The sequence below is a fragment of the Crocodylus siamensis genome, chromosome 5, assembly GCF_052110815.1.
Source record: "Crocodylus siamensis isolate JL-2025a chromosome 5, ASM5211081v1, whole genome shotgun sequence".
Taxonomy (NCBI): domain Eukaryota; kingdom Metazoa; phylum Chordata; order Crocodylia; family Crocodylidae; genus Crocodylus; species Crocodylus siamensis.
In genome coordinates this window covers 130909639-130924499 of record NC_143399.1, presented here as the reverse complement: position 1 = coordinate 130924499, position 14861 = coordinate 130909639, and the positions used below count along the sequence as shown (strand labels likewise).

The 14861-nt window shown below is 43.8% G+C and overlaps 1 protein-coding gene across 10 annotated transcripts in view; it reads left to right on the top strand.

Moving 5' to 3' along the window:
* Window positions 1–14861, top strand: part of TRAK1 (trafficking kinesin protein 1) — a 188845-nt gene that overhangs the window by 44910 nt on the left and 129074 nt on the right. For 5 of the 10 annotated variants that reach the window (XM_090050378.1, XM_090050377.1, XM_090050375.1 and 2 more), the window contains one exon: window positions 7907–8025. The exons of the other annotated variants lie outside the window; for them this stretch is intronic. The gene's annotated coding sequence lies outside the window, so the exon portion shown is untranslated. The remainder of the gene's footprint in view (window positions 1–7906; window positions 8026–14861) is intronic. 10 annotated transcript variants of the gene reach the window in all.

Below are 14861 nucleotides of genomic sequence, written 5' to 3'. Positions count from 1 at the left end.
TTCCTTTTAATGTTGTCTTCCTTTCCGCTTTGCCACCAAGTTCTTCTGTCTTCTTAAAATGACACTTCCCATTTTTAGGTCATAAAATTTTAATGTGTTCAAGTCTGTAACCACAGGGTATTGAAAAGTAAAGAGCCCTGTATGAAGTATGGTCTTGTGTAGTGCTGCTCAACTTACTGTGGGATCTGGCCCCAGAAGTGACTGGATCCAGCTCATGGCATGGGAAATAAGCTTGGCACATCCCCTTTCCTCCCTTGTGCTGTGCTGCTGATTTTTCCCTCCACAGCTGTCCCTCTTTCCCACCCCTGTCTGACATTGGCAGCCAGCTTTTCTTCCCCTCCTCCCCCTCCTTGCTTGTAGTGTATCTTTGTATGTATGTGGGCATTTAATAAGAGGAATATTTATTTCTTTGTAATGGTTGTGAAGCCAGCTACATTGCATCTGTATTCAAAACTTCCCTTTTAAGACAAAAATATTTGATAACCCCACCTTTTTAGCATGCAGTGCCATCAACTGGTACTGCTGGGCTGCAACCAAGTTTGCAAAAGTGTTTTCTGTTGATAATGTACAGTCTTATCTTGTAGCCAGGAAGCTATTTTTGTCAGCTGCAATCTGCTTATGCCCTCAGTCATCAAGGGACAAAGTCCTGCCAGGGAGCTGTAGGCAGGCACTGTGGATGACTTGGGATGAAACAAAGAAAATGAACTGTTTGGAGAAGAAAGGAGAGACGTTAACATTTGACCACATTGTTTAAAATGTGACCATCCTGTATCTTGAAAGACAAGATTTTCATGTTGTGGAAATCTTTCCCAGCTCAGACTAACATTATATGGGAGGAGACTGATGGAACTGAATTAGATGTAGCATTATATATTTGGAGTTGGAGGGAGGAGGTGGCAAATGTTTTTAAATACAGTTTGAAAAATGTTTTGCCTGGGGAAAAATGAGACCTTGAAATTCATCTGTCCCTCTGCTTTTTGCTTCAGCTTAATTGAGATGTCAGGACCCAAGAGGGACCAAATTGAATAGGAAAGACATTGATACTTTGTGTGCTGCATCTGGTTATGTGGAAGCATCTTGACTGCAATTTGTATGGTGTTAGTTACTGTGCATAGTAGCTACAAGGATGACAGTCAATCTAAGGTACAAGACCACTGAAATAGTGGTTTACAGGTCATGAATTCATTGCCCTGTAAATCTTTAAGTAATGATTCTGACAGAGACATGGGAAGCCTATTAATACTTAACATATGCATGCACTTGATCTGATTTAGTTAGCATCATATCTGGTTGCCTTTAACTCCTCAACCTGAATGTCTAGATACACGATTGTAAATGTGTTCATGAGGATAGGAGGTCGTAGCCTTTGGCTTGAATCTGGAGAGAAGCTTGTACTCTACCTTTAGATCTGTAGAAGATGCTCTAACCACAAGGCACCTTTGTGTACTCACATGTGATATTTAAATTGTATTTTAAAATATTCAAGAGTAGTGAACTAGTAGTCTAGTTTTGTGAGTTTATAAAATGAAATAATATGAAGAGTAGGGAAGGATGGAAACCTTGTTTGAAAAAATATATTTTTACTTAGGCACTTCTTAGAAGGTGAGAATGTGTTCTAATTTGGTTTCATATTAACAACAGATGCAGTGCAGATTTCTGCTCTGATCTTCATGGATTGTTTTTCGATGCAGAGTTATCCTGAGCTGGAGCATCTCCACTGTTTATATGGTTTATCTATGCCAAATAAGGTTAGCGTTGTATGGCAGTACAACTTCTAGAGGGGTATTGGATGTCACTCTTTCCACTCTTCATACTGTGAAAATTTATAGGACTGCAATTTAAGGTTTTGAGAGAGTTTGTCTGTTGTCTGTGTAGCAGCACTGTTGGATCCATGCCTTGCCACCAGCTGGAAGTGTGGTCAGTTTAAGACAATGACCTTTTCCTGAGTTGTTATTAATATATCTTCATTCTCTCAACAAGAAGAAAGATACTGTACAGGGAATGAGACACACTGGAGGGCATTTTGTCAGTGGTTGCTCTTGCTTGAGAGTAGTGTTGAGGCTTGCTAAGATCATGTGAGCTGCATGTAGAGATGGAGAAGTGCACAGCAAATATTGGTTTAATAGCAGTGAATAAACCCAGTATTGAACAGCCGCTGCACATCTTGAGTGCATTAGGTTCTTCCCTGTTCTCTGTTCTATGGAACAGAAGTGCACAAAATACATCTGCTGATAAGCACTTTGCTTCATGGATTGTTTTAGACTGGCTCATTCCCCAGCCAGAATAGCCCACTGGCTCCATCACACAGCATGAAGGAAAGGGCAATAAGGCTGTGGTCAGCCGCAAAGAGAATGTTTCAATCCTGTTTCTTCCTCATCTGGTTGTGCTTGAAGTAGTCTGCTGTCACCTGCTCCAGTATCTTTCCCAGCAGACCTGGGGGATGATCTGACTAGCTGACAAAGTTGTCCTGCATTTCCTGTGGTGGGTGGATCCTCCTTCATTTCTTAATCTCTATCCTCAAAAGGCAGTGGTTCTTTGGATGCCCTGGGTGAAAGCTTCTTCTCAGTGAGAGTTGCAATGAAATGACCCCTTCATCTTCCTTTGTAACTTAACTGTATCACAAAAAGGTAAAGTTGTAATTTTTTTTCTTTTTGGACATGCAGTCATCACTTGTATGCATTTCAGCATTTGGAACAGCTGCATGGACTTGTCATCTTAAAAAAAATGACAAAGCCCAGCTCACCACACCTTATGTTGTATTATTTTCCCCTCTCTCCCCCAACACCTAGCCGGGGTTGTTTGACCTCAGCATTCTTTCCTGCCCATGGCAGGGGATCGGACTTGATGATCTACTTAGGTCCCTTCTGACCCTACCAACTATGAAACAATAACATTTGGATCAAAGATCTCAAATGTGCAACCCAAGGGCTGGATCTGGCCCCATCATGCAGGCCATGGTGATGCCCCTGGATCTGATGAGACCCACACAGTGCACCGCACATGCCTATGGTACAGAGCTAGTCCACAGGCTGCATCAGGCCCACAGGCTCCCTCTCATCCCTTCTTCTTCCCCTCCCTCCCCTCTCCCCCAGCATACATCATTTGGCAGTTGCTTTAGCCAGTCTGGGACCTGCGCTGCATGCGGACTGCATGTGGTCAAGTTGGCTGTTGTGGCAGCATTGTTACGTGTGATGCAGGTCCTGGGTTGGCTGGAGCAGGAGCTGCTGGGGCAGGTGCCACAGTGGCACAGTCTGCCAGGGTGGTCACCACATGTAGCATGAGTTCTGTTCTGCCCAGACTGCATCACATGTGATGCCTGTCCTGTCCTGGCAATTCTGGGATCTGTGCTGCATGAAGTGTGGGTCCCAAACCAGCTGGAGCAGCCACCTGATCAGGTATGCTGGGGAAGGAGAATAGGAGGGGGTCCATGCACCTGATCTGGCTTGAAGATTGGCCCCATGCCACTCATGGCATGTGGGACCAGGTGAGTTTGACACCCCTTACTTAGGTGATGTATTTTGCTGATCATTTCTGATGTGTCTTCTAGTCAGGTTCTGTGATTCTAGCCAGAAAAATGTTTGTGCTTTTAAGCAACTGGTGTACCTCTAGCCCCTTGTCTACAGTATATGCTGTGGCTGCTCTGCTGCCACCAGGTCTAAAGTCTTGCCCAAAATGATTGGAAGGGGGGTGTTTTGGAAATGGGAAGAGGTGGCTAGAGGTTCAAGTAGAGCAGGGGTTTTCAACCTTTTTTAAGGAGTGTACCCCTTCTGGGTACACTTCTGGCAGGGAGTGGTGGTGGTGGCTGGACTGGTGGCAGGGGGTGCTTGCATGCGGTGGCAACAGTGCAGTGGGTGATGGCAGTGACCCCGTCCCCCCTAACTCCCTGTCCAGCCGGCCTCTGCCCTTACCGCCCCCCCCACCCTACTCCTGGGAGGCAGTGGTGTGGGGTGGTGTGTAGTGGTGCTCCATCCCTGCCTGTCCATGCGTACTCCCCTAGCCCCTTTCCAAGTACCCCTGGCTGACCACCCCTGAAGTAGAGGCTAGTGTTGGATACCTTGATAAACCCATGGAAGAATGGGGCCGTTTTCAGTGACTTACCAGATGTGTAAGGTACTGTTCCTGTACAGCAAGGTGTCCAAAATTATGACCCACAGAAACATGTTGTGTGGCCTAGAGTGCTCATGCTCTTTTGGAGTGATGATATGGAACCCTTTTGAGGTCTCTCGCTCTCTATCCTCTCTATACCCTTGCATCTGGTACATTTAGCAGCTTGGAAGAGGTTAAAGGGTTTTTGGATCACATGTGCTTTTATATTTTAATAGGCATGTAAGGATTTATGCTGTACTTTACATATCTGTCACCAGCAAGTTAAAGTTGCAATCTTGGCTGTTTGCAGAGCTTATAGAACATAATGGAAAGAGAACCTGATATTAATGCTCTTCTGCAAAGGTCAAGTGATCAAATTTAGAGGTGGTACCTTGAGACAGACTGTTTTGGGCTCCAGCTGTCAAATCCTGGCTTCTGTTGATCCATCTGAGCTCAGCCTCTGGGCCAAATGGACACCCTCTTGGCAGGGGTTGTACAGTAGGTAAGAGATGGCTTCCTTTTTATGAAGCTGTAGGTTCTTTTACCCCGTCTCCATATATTCATAGTCCTCATTTTCCTTTTTGTTTGGCTGCTCTGCCACCCATTGTAAGATACTGGCTGCATACATGAGAGTAGGAAGTGTGAAAAGTGAATACTACTCTTCACCTGCTAAGCTGTTACCTAACATTTCTAAATCTGTTTCCATGATATTTCCTTATGGTTATTCATGTTGACCAACTGCAAAGTAGATGTGCGTATCTTCAGTCCTATCCATGCTCAGGTTCTGATCCTGGTAGATACTCTGTCAAGACTGTTGTTTTGGGGTTTTTTTGTCTTTTTTTTTTTTTTTTTAACTGGAGTGCCATTGTAGTCTAGTAGAATATGCTTAGGCCATAGAGCAGAGACATGGGCTCTAATCCTGGATCTTATACAGTTGTATATGTTGAACTGTCTGAGACTATCCCCTTCCATCCAGCAACATATCCATATGGTGGGAAAAGAATTTGAAACATTTTTAAACTCTGCGCAGTTGTTCCACATTTTGCTATGCTTGATATACTGAAAAAGCAAATGTTTTTTGTAATATCCACTTAACAAGTGAGGCAGATGCAATTAAACTTCACCTGTTGTCTGACGCTAGCTTGTTTGCACAGATACTGTAAGTCTGTGAGGGCTGACAATTACGTTCTTTTTCACTGTATAGAACAGTGTAGTGATCCTGATTACTGCTGGTGTTACAAATTATTCCCTTCCCCCCACCCCAAGGTTTACCACTAATATTGTAAAATGAAGCAGAAGTTATCAGTTACGTGCAAAACTATCAATTGAAGTGTTTTATGTGTTTTCTAGGGTACATAAATAAAGCTATATTTTTCTTGACCAAAAAGACTAGCCAGTATGTGCAACATCTATTGTCTGCTGATAAGAAAAGCCATGAATAGTTCAAAATACTGGCAGGAGAACATGACTTTCTGCTTTGTAAGCACATGAACTTCTCTGTTCCAGTTAACAGGAATTCAGTTTCTGCTTTGTAAATTATGAGGTGGGGCACATAGAAAGCATTGGTGGCAGTTAAGAGGTGTGGTTCCTGGAAGTTTAGTCCAATTATGCCATACCTGTTCTGTAGGACAAATAATGGAATTCAATATTCTGAATTACCAGTTGGGTACCTTTGGAGAGCACATCCTATATACAAAATTATCTTGCAGGGAAATTTTTAAAAAGCGATTGGCTAAACTCTTGTTTCCCAATTTTAATTGCAAACATTTTAATAAATAACAATTTTACTCTTCAGGGAGGGCTCATCTCAATCTTTTTTGGTTTTTTTCCTCTGCTTCCTGGAGGGAAGCAGTAATACTGAATCACTGATGAACCTAAACCAATGATAAATTCATTACGTAATCAAGCCAGATGGCTAGTCTGTAAGTGGTGGTTTTGTCCAAACATAAATATTTGAAATAACAAAGGGGACATCCAAGTGAGCATTTGAGAAAAGAGTTGTGGGTGTATGTTTGTTTTTTGTTTTGTTTTAATAAAAAAACCCCCACTTGTTTTAATTTCTTTTCTTTTCTTCCCAAGTTTGTACCTTTGTATAGTTCTCCCTCTCAGGGGGTTAATGGCACAACTGTAAGATAAGTATTTAATGCTCTACTGTTCTACTACCCTAAAAACTGCTTGGAACATTGGGCCAAATTCTCTGTCCCCATGTGACACTGACTTCAGTGGAAATTGGCTCAGCGGCCTTAAATTCCACAGCCTGTTGTTAAGGTAAACAGTCTTAGTTCCTGAAAACAGAAGCATGTATATGGTGATATGCAAGCTTTAAACAGCAAATTCTTAGTTTTCCTAACTTGTATTTAAAACACGTTTATAAAGTTCATTGAAAGCACAGAAATTAACTACCTCATTGAAAGTGGCTCCATAATACTTCAGTGCTGGGTTGTTCGTTTTTCAGTTTCTAAGAACTGCAGTGGTAGTTAAGGGTAGTTAAGGCTTTGGTTATAATTGCTAAACTTCACATATGCAGGAAGAGTGAAGAGCACCATGAAGGCATGCCATATTTCTGTCTATTCATAAATGTGAGCAAAGTTTGACTGCATGCCGATTTTATCATGTGGCTAGTTCCAAATGCCACCCCCCCCCACCCTTGTTGCTATTTAATAAAAACAAAAGTCAGTGATCATGAGGCACAGTGATCTTACCAGTCACCATGAAATTATGGGGCAAGGTCTAGAAAGCAGTGTGCTTTGCATGGGTGCATCCAGGATTTAGTGAAGTGGGGTGTGAAGCCCATCCCTGCTCCCAACACTTCCCCTAGCCCTGGGCAGGCATACCATGTCAGCAGCAGTGGCAGGGAACTTTTTGAAGTCCACATCCCCGCCTGAGCATCCCTACTCTCTCATTCCACCTCCATCAGCAGCAGCCCACTTGTTCCCTCTCCTACCCTAAACCTAACCCTTCCCCGCCCACTTGTTCCCTCTCTTACCTGCCGCTGCTGTTGTCTCAGGCTGAAGTTGGAATTCAGGATATTCCAGAGCCACATCTGCCTGCTTCTAGCAGGGCACAGCAGCAGCAGCAGCTGCATGGGGTCCTTCTCTATGCCCAGTCCTGCTGGTGTTCCCTGCTGAACCTGGCTGCAGCAGCTCTACAGCCCCTCTCCCCACAACCCTCTCAAACCACAACTGTCCCAATTCATTTCACAGTGGGGTGGGCTTCAGAGCCACTGGGGTAGGCTCAGCAGGGGTTGGCAGTGGGTGGGTTCATGGGTCCATGCTCTTGGGCTGGTAGGGATCACTTGGGGACTTGGCAGAGAGGAGAAATGCACAAGCTGACTATATCCTGCCTCTCCTCCTCAGCCAGGATGCTGAGTGGCAGGGGCTCTCACACACTGAGGATGGAGGAGAAGGCAGGAGGTACTGAGAACAAGGTTGGGGATAGAGATGGAATTTTTACCTGATGCGTAAAAAAGATCCTTGCCGCTGTTCTCAGTATATTCATAAAGATGTGGGGCTGGATGTCTGCATCACTGCAGCCCTCCTGGATCTGCCCCTGCACCTGTAGGTTGTCAACTAATGGAATAGGAGAGAGGTTTTCTGTGGGTGGTCCTAGTCTCTATAACGAGGTTATTTGTGCTATTTGTAGCATGTATGCTACAGGTTGGGCAACCTTGTTTTAGGCCACTGATGAAAATAAGCCATGTAGAACTTTCCAGGCTTCACTGAGCAAGATGCTGTTGGTATGGTTATCCCTCTCTGGAGCAAGCTCTCCTCTTGCTGTCCCTGTTATACTAGCTGAATACTTGTTGGCATTTCTTTTGCAGACTGTGGGAATCAACTCACCCTCTTCATCTATCTACATTGACATGCGACCTGAACTTTCCATCCCTTGGATCCCTCTGCTGCTTGGGAACAAGTGTGATGTAATTACGGCGTGAGGACTGTAAGTCTGAACTCTTGAGTTTTAGGGCTTATCTATACAAGCATTATAGAAATATAGCTGTTCTGGAATAACTTTGCATGAACAAGCCCTTCATTTCAGCTGTTCCACTGATCTTGCTTAACTTGGGTCTCATTTTTTTTTCCATATGGAAAAACAACAGTTTCACTGATATCTTGCTCCTCAGTTCTGTTCTGACCTTCCGGTACCATTAGTTTGGCTGGACGTGTTTTGTTCTGCAAAACTACTTGGAGGTGGGGAGTGGGGGAAGAATCTCTTTACCCTATTTTCCATACTGCTTGCCTATTAAAGAGTCTTAGCAGCTGGACTTTTTTGTACCTTTATTATCTTCTTCTATTTTCTTTTGTTCTCTTCTAATCGCCGCCTCTGGGCAGTTGTCACCTTGATTAGTTTTTTTCAGTTCTTTCCAGTCCTCCTCCTCCTTTTCTTTTTCCCCAGAGCATGTGGATGTGGTTCTAAAGGGGACTTTGGTTTTGTTTAAAAAAAAAAAAAAAAATTGGACTTAATTTAGTGCATGCAGATACCCACCCAATTTTACATTTTAACAAAGTGCCTATTTATAAATTCTGAAACTATGACAACCTATATAAAGGCCTGAACTTAATGTAATACGTGTTTGCTGATGTTTTAAAGTCAAATTGCTGAATTGATTGGCAGTCACTAGCTAAACACTTGGAACTGAATTTTTTGAAGAGCTAAGCACTCTTTCAACAGCTGTGGTTTCTTCAGCTGCAGAGAGAATATTTTGTCTCTTTCAGTTGTTTGATTCAATACAGTTTCAAAACTATTTCATTCAAAGATAAGAAACTGCTGGGAGTTAAAAAAAACAAACAAAAAAGCTTGTTTTACTCTTTAACTCTGTGAACACAACCTAATTGTGGGAGGCTGGTTTCTACTAGATTATAAAAGTTTTTTGAAGAATGTACTGACCACAAAGAATTGGTTAAATTTTACTAACTACTAATAATACTTCTTTTTTGTGTAACAATTCAGTTAGTTTTAAATGCAAAACAAGATTCAAGAGACCTTTTAAAAAGATATTTAATTGAAACTTAAAAAATTATTTTTCTTTTTACCTGAATTCAATTTTTCAAAACCAGTTTAATGCAGTGTGTGTGTGTGTGTGTGTGTGTGTGTGTGTGTGTGTGTGTGTGTAATACAAGCCACTAATCATTTTCTAATATGAAAACAGGAATCTGAATAAATGTTGGGTAAGCTATATAACTGCCTAAAATGTGCATAGTGTATTCTCCTAGATGCTACTTACTGTTAGCAAATTTAATGTAAAAACTGCATAGTTTCAAGCCAGCATGTCTTAATGGTTTAATTTAAATATAACTGTCTGGATTGCTTATTCAGCTACGTTAGGCCTTTTTTATTAAACCAGTCCACTCTGCTGCTGTTAGCCACAGGATTGCTTGAAGTAAAATCTTGGCTCTGACTAGAAACATATTCCAGTTACTTATTTGTATAAACCAGCAGGAGGTGGGTGTGTGTTACAACCTGGGCTTTCAACTATTTTTATGCTCTTTCTCTTTGTTCTGAGTAACCAGTACTAGGCAGCTTACTTGGCTAAATGCTCAACTTGGAAGAGTACATTTGTACAGGCATACCTCGTTTTATTGCGCTTCGTTTTATTGTGCTTTACAGATACTGCGTTTTTTTACAAATTGAAGGTTTGTGCTCATTTACCATTCCGAAAATCCTAGGGCCCTTAAGAATTATGCTAAATCTACTCTGCCTGTGCTCTATAAATGGAACAAAGAAGTCTGGATGACAGCACATCCGTTTACAACATGGTTTACTGAATATTTTAAGCCCAATGTTGAGAACTACTGCTCAGAAAAAAAGATTCCTTTCAGAATATTACTGCTCATAGACAATGCACCTGGTCACCCAAGAGCTCTGATGGAGATGTACAACGAGATTAATGTTGTTTTCATGCCTGCTAACACAACATCCATTCTGTAGCCCATGGATCAAGGAGTAATTGTGACTTTCAAGTCTTATTATTTAAGAAATAGATTTCGTAAGGCTATAGCTGCCATAGATAGTGATTCATCTGATGGATCTGGGCAAAGTAAATTGAAAACCTTCTGGAAAGGATTCACTATTCTAGATGCCATTAAGAATATTTGTGATTCATGGGAAGAGGTCAAAATATCAACATTAACAGGAGTTTGGAAGAAGTTGATTCCAACCCTCCTGGATGACTTTGAGGGGTTCAAGACTTCGGTGGAGGAAGTAACTGCAGATGTGGTGGAAATAGCAAGAGAACTAGAATTAGAAGTAGAGCCTGAAGATGTGACTGAATTGCTGTACTCTCATGATAAACTTTAACGGATGAGGAGTTGCTTCTTACGAATGAGCAAAGAAAGTAGTTTCTTGAGATGGAATCTACTCCTGGTGAAGATGCTGTGAACATTGTTGAAATGACAACAAAGGATTTTGAATATTACATAAACTTAGTTGATGAAGCAGCGGCAGGGTTTGAGAGGATTGACTCCAATTTCTACTGTGGGTAAAATGCTATCAAACAGCATCGCATGCTACAGAGAAATCTTTCGTGAAAGGAAGAGTCAATCGATGCGGCCAACTTCATTGTTGTCTTATTTTAAGAAATTGCCATAGCCATCCCAACCTTCAGCAACCACCACCCTGATCAGTCAGCAGCCATCAACATTGAGGCAAGACCCTTCACCAGCAAAAAGATCACGACTCATTGAAGGCTCAGAAGATGGTTAGCATTTTTTAGTGATAAAGTATTTTTTAATTAAGGTATGTACATTGTTTTTTAGACATAATGCTATTGCACACTTAATAAACTACGGTATCGTGTAAACATAACTTTTATATGCACTGGGAAACTAAAAAATTTGTGTGACTTGCTTTACCGCGATATTCGCTTTATTGTGGTGGTCTGGAACCAAACCCGCAATATCTCTGAGGTATGCCTGTATTATGTTTAATATGAGTGTGTTGTTTTTTTCCCCCATTCACTCTTGCATTAAGAGAAATACTGTATCTAGTGAGTCTGGGCGCTAATAACAGCTTTTCCTTAAGGGTAACACATTGGTATGCCTGCTTTGCCATGCTTCCATTTTCCATTTCTACTCGGCTGCCAGTCCAGGACTGCCACCATTAGGGATCCAGCAGAAGTGGGATTCATGGGACTTTGGTTCCGTTTCTGACTCCTGCTGCTGACTGTTGTGCCCTGCAGGGTCAGGACCTGAGGCACAATGAGGAGAAGGTTCGTTTTGTCTTTACGGGAGGGAGGGGTGTTTTTTTTCTCTGTTTGCAGATCACGGAGCCTCTCGATCGCAGAACAGGGCATGAGTTGTAAATTGTAACAAGAAACTTTTATTTGTTTACTTACACGCCGATGAACGAGGTGCGTAGGTGCAGCGGTTTGATTAAACGCGTTTTGTTTACAAAACAAATTAACGACTCTCTTTCGCGGATCGTGGTTCGGTTCGCTAATTGGGTCGGTGCGCAGGGAAGGGGTACGCCGGGAGAATTGGTGGCAGAGAAGCGCTGATGCGGTTGGCCAGATCGCGGCAGAAGGGACTGATCTGCTGGTCCCAAAATGGCTTCTGCCCTGGCATGGACTCAGTGAGGCTTTTAAAGACTTCCCCCTTCTCCTCCCCCCGCTCCCTCTGACGTCAGAAGGGTAAGCTGTTTTCCCGCCTTTTCTAAGCTTGTGGGAGGGGCTGGGTGCTGAACTTTGTGCTTATGGCACTTGAACTGAAGTGAAGTACAAAACATGCCCCCTTGCCATACAGCACAAAGTTGCATCTCACTTCCGCTTTCTACGGATTTTGGATCTTGTGCCGGCAAGTGGGTGTACACAAAAGCGGATAGCATTATTAACTTTTGTTTCAAAAACTGAAAAACACAACAGGCACAAGAAGTCACAACGACAATCAGAAATAAGAGGGATAACAGCGGGGTGAGTAAGTTTAACAGCCATGACAAGGTATCCCAACCCAACCACTTAAACACGCTCGACAACCACCCTTGGCCCACGCCAGAGATAGCATTGACGTCTTTGGCGATCTTGCGGATCTTGGTGATCTGGTTTTGAAGAGGAAGGGAAACGTTAGGGATGGCAATGCAACACGTCACGGGACAGGTTTAAGTATTGACAAAGGCCTCCGTGTTGGATGAGCATAGTGTCTAAGGCGAGGCAGTTCTGCATGGTTATTTGGGATGTTGTCTGTAATTGCTGGTCGAGTAAGTCAAGGCCACTTGTGCTACGGTTGCCAAGGAGCTTGACTTGTTCCGCCAGTTGGGCGCTAGCCATGCGGGCTTTTGCAGTGCCCAAATCCCAAACAAAGAAACCTTCAAAAGCCCAACTTAAACCCTGGGCTACCTTTTCTCCGTATGTAAGTGAACTCCACACGGGATTAATGGAGCGAATGCGTTGGTGGAGGAGTGGACTCATGGGATGAGCGGTAGAATCTTGTAAGGGGGGACAAAAGGAGACAGAGCCTAAAAAGCATTGGAGACCTGATAGTGTGGCAGGTAAAACAGTATACAGTTGGCCGTCAGTATGTGCCCAGACGAGGCCGAATGGTGCCGGTGTGGACAATTCCAAACATGTACTGCTAAACTTGAAAAGTTCGGAGGCTTGCTCCGGAGGGCCAGACTGTCAAAAGGGGAAGGCGACATTGTGGCAAGCGGCACTGATTAACGCTGCCTGTAAAATTGGGTAATAGAACCTGAACCAGGAGTTTTTTCCGAGGGGCTCTTGGTGGGTTAGGTTAATGGCCAAGGAAGCATTCCAGTGGACTAAAGGAGTGGGCTTGGTAAGGGGGGAAGGGGTGACTTCAGACTTGAATTTGGCACCGCTGGGTGTAAGTGAGAGGTACCAGGGTGGGGTAATAGAGTGGAGGTCCCAGGCAAGTGACATGTCAGGACGAGACCAGTCGATGCCTTGTGGGTTTATTCCCCAGGGGATGGTGGAGCAAGTGTGTGGGGCTTCCCTCTCAAAACAATCCTCACAAGGGGGCAAAGTGGTATTGGAGAGGTTCACGAGGGTAAAGTTGCGGGGCCAGGTGAAATCCTTAAAGATAGAATCTCTGCCCTCTAGAGGTGCAGAGATATTGATCGAGGTCACCGAACCCTTCAAGACCTGGGAAAACCAATCTGAAACATTGAAAACTTTAAGGTACGGGATCAAAATGGGGTCTGTAACCGACAAAGGTATCTTGAGGCATGCAGCCAGGCCTTCTCCCGTCCCACTGTCTCCCAAAGCGTTGGCCCACAGCGACAGTAGGCGCAAAACCGTGTTGTCAGTACAGATGGGGTTGTCAGTGGTGGGATTCGGGCTTGCGCATTTCATCACCGGCAGGGTGGCGAGCGAGAGTAGGGTGAAGAGTAGTCTTATGTTGGCAAAGATGAACCTGGAAATAACATAAGGAAGGGGAGAACAGTAACTGACTTCGGGACAGGTTAACACTCTAACTGTTTTGAGCTCCTGGAGAGCCAGTTGTGGTGAGCTAACAGGTGGCTGTTAGAGCCTTTTATGTTGACTATATAGGTGTTCGGATGGTCCCCTTTTCATACAATTTCTCCTGGAGATACTCGTGGGTGTTTTTGTGTAGGATGTGGTACTGCGATCCAGACAAGTTCTCCAGGTTGAAATTTTGGAGCCCATAGGAGAGGTGTTTCTGTGTTTCGTGGTTCCCATAAGGCTTTTCCAATGTTTAGATTGAGAACAACTTCGCTTAGATGTTTGGTCCAGTTTCTGTAGGATCCATTCCCTTTGACCCGTATTCGTTCTTTTATTAACCTGATGGCGCGTTCTACGACTCCATTGGACTGAAGGGTGGTATGGGAGGTGATGGTGCCAGGCGATATCGTGTAATGTGGTGAAAGTTGATATTGTTTTTCTGGTGAATGGTGGTCCTCTGTCAGAGTGGATTGTTTTTGGGGTCTGCCAAAACGCAAAGATTTTTGTGAGGGCTTTAGTTACGTCGCTGCCACAGGTCTTACAAAGGGGTAGTACTGCAATTTGCCAGGTTCCTAGATCAACAATGACAAGTCCCTTGGTTGCCTCCTTTGCTCTGGGTAGAGGTCCCATGAGGTCGACCTGCCAAACCTTCCCTGGGGCAAACTATTTTGGATCATAAGCACCTTGTTCTGCTTTGTGGAGGTGTGCTTTTTCTTTTGCACATTGTTCACATCCCATCGCCACTTGTCTCCAGAGGTGTCGTGGACTGTGTTCTTGACTACCTCCCATGTGTCGCCAGCAATCATATGCGGCCTTGGTTCCTGGGTGGCCCCAGTGTTCGTGTAACCATCTGATATATGGTTCAGAGTGTGTTGTGGATGTAGTGTAGGCGGTGTCTGTGCAAAGTGGGTTTTGGAACATCTTGTCAATGACTTTGTGAACAGGGTCTGTCTCAGGTTGGTGGGATTTAGTGTGTTTGATCAGTGGTAATCTTTTAAATCTTTCAAGTGTTGTGAAAACGTCTTCCCACAGGTCTGTGTACTCGGAGGGATCAGCTGTTCCTGTTACTATTCGCTAAATGTACTGGGAGTCGATGGCCATAACTGGAATAGGTGAAGTGTCATTGAGACAGTGTTGTAACATAAGGGCGAATCCTCGTAGCTCACATAGTTGTGGAGAGTCGCCAGACTCTGCATGACGTAAATCAAGTTTATGGCAGGGTCTGCAGTAAAGTCCGAAGGCTCCTCCATCTTTGGATGCACCGTTAGATGCCATCCACACTGCTTGAGTCGTTCCATAAAGGGTTATTCTCTGTGATATTTCTTCTGGTGGGGGTGGGAAATTATGGTGGCTCCAGTTGTGC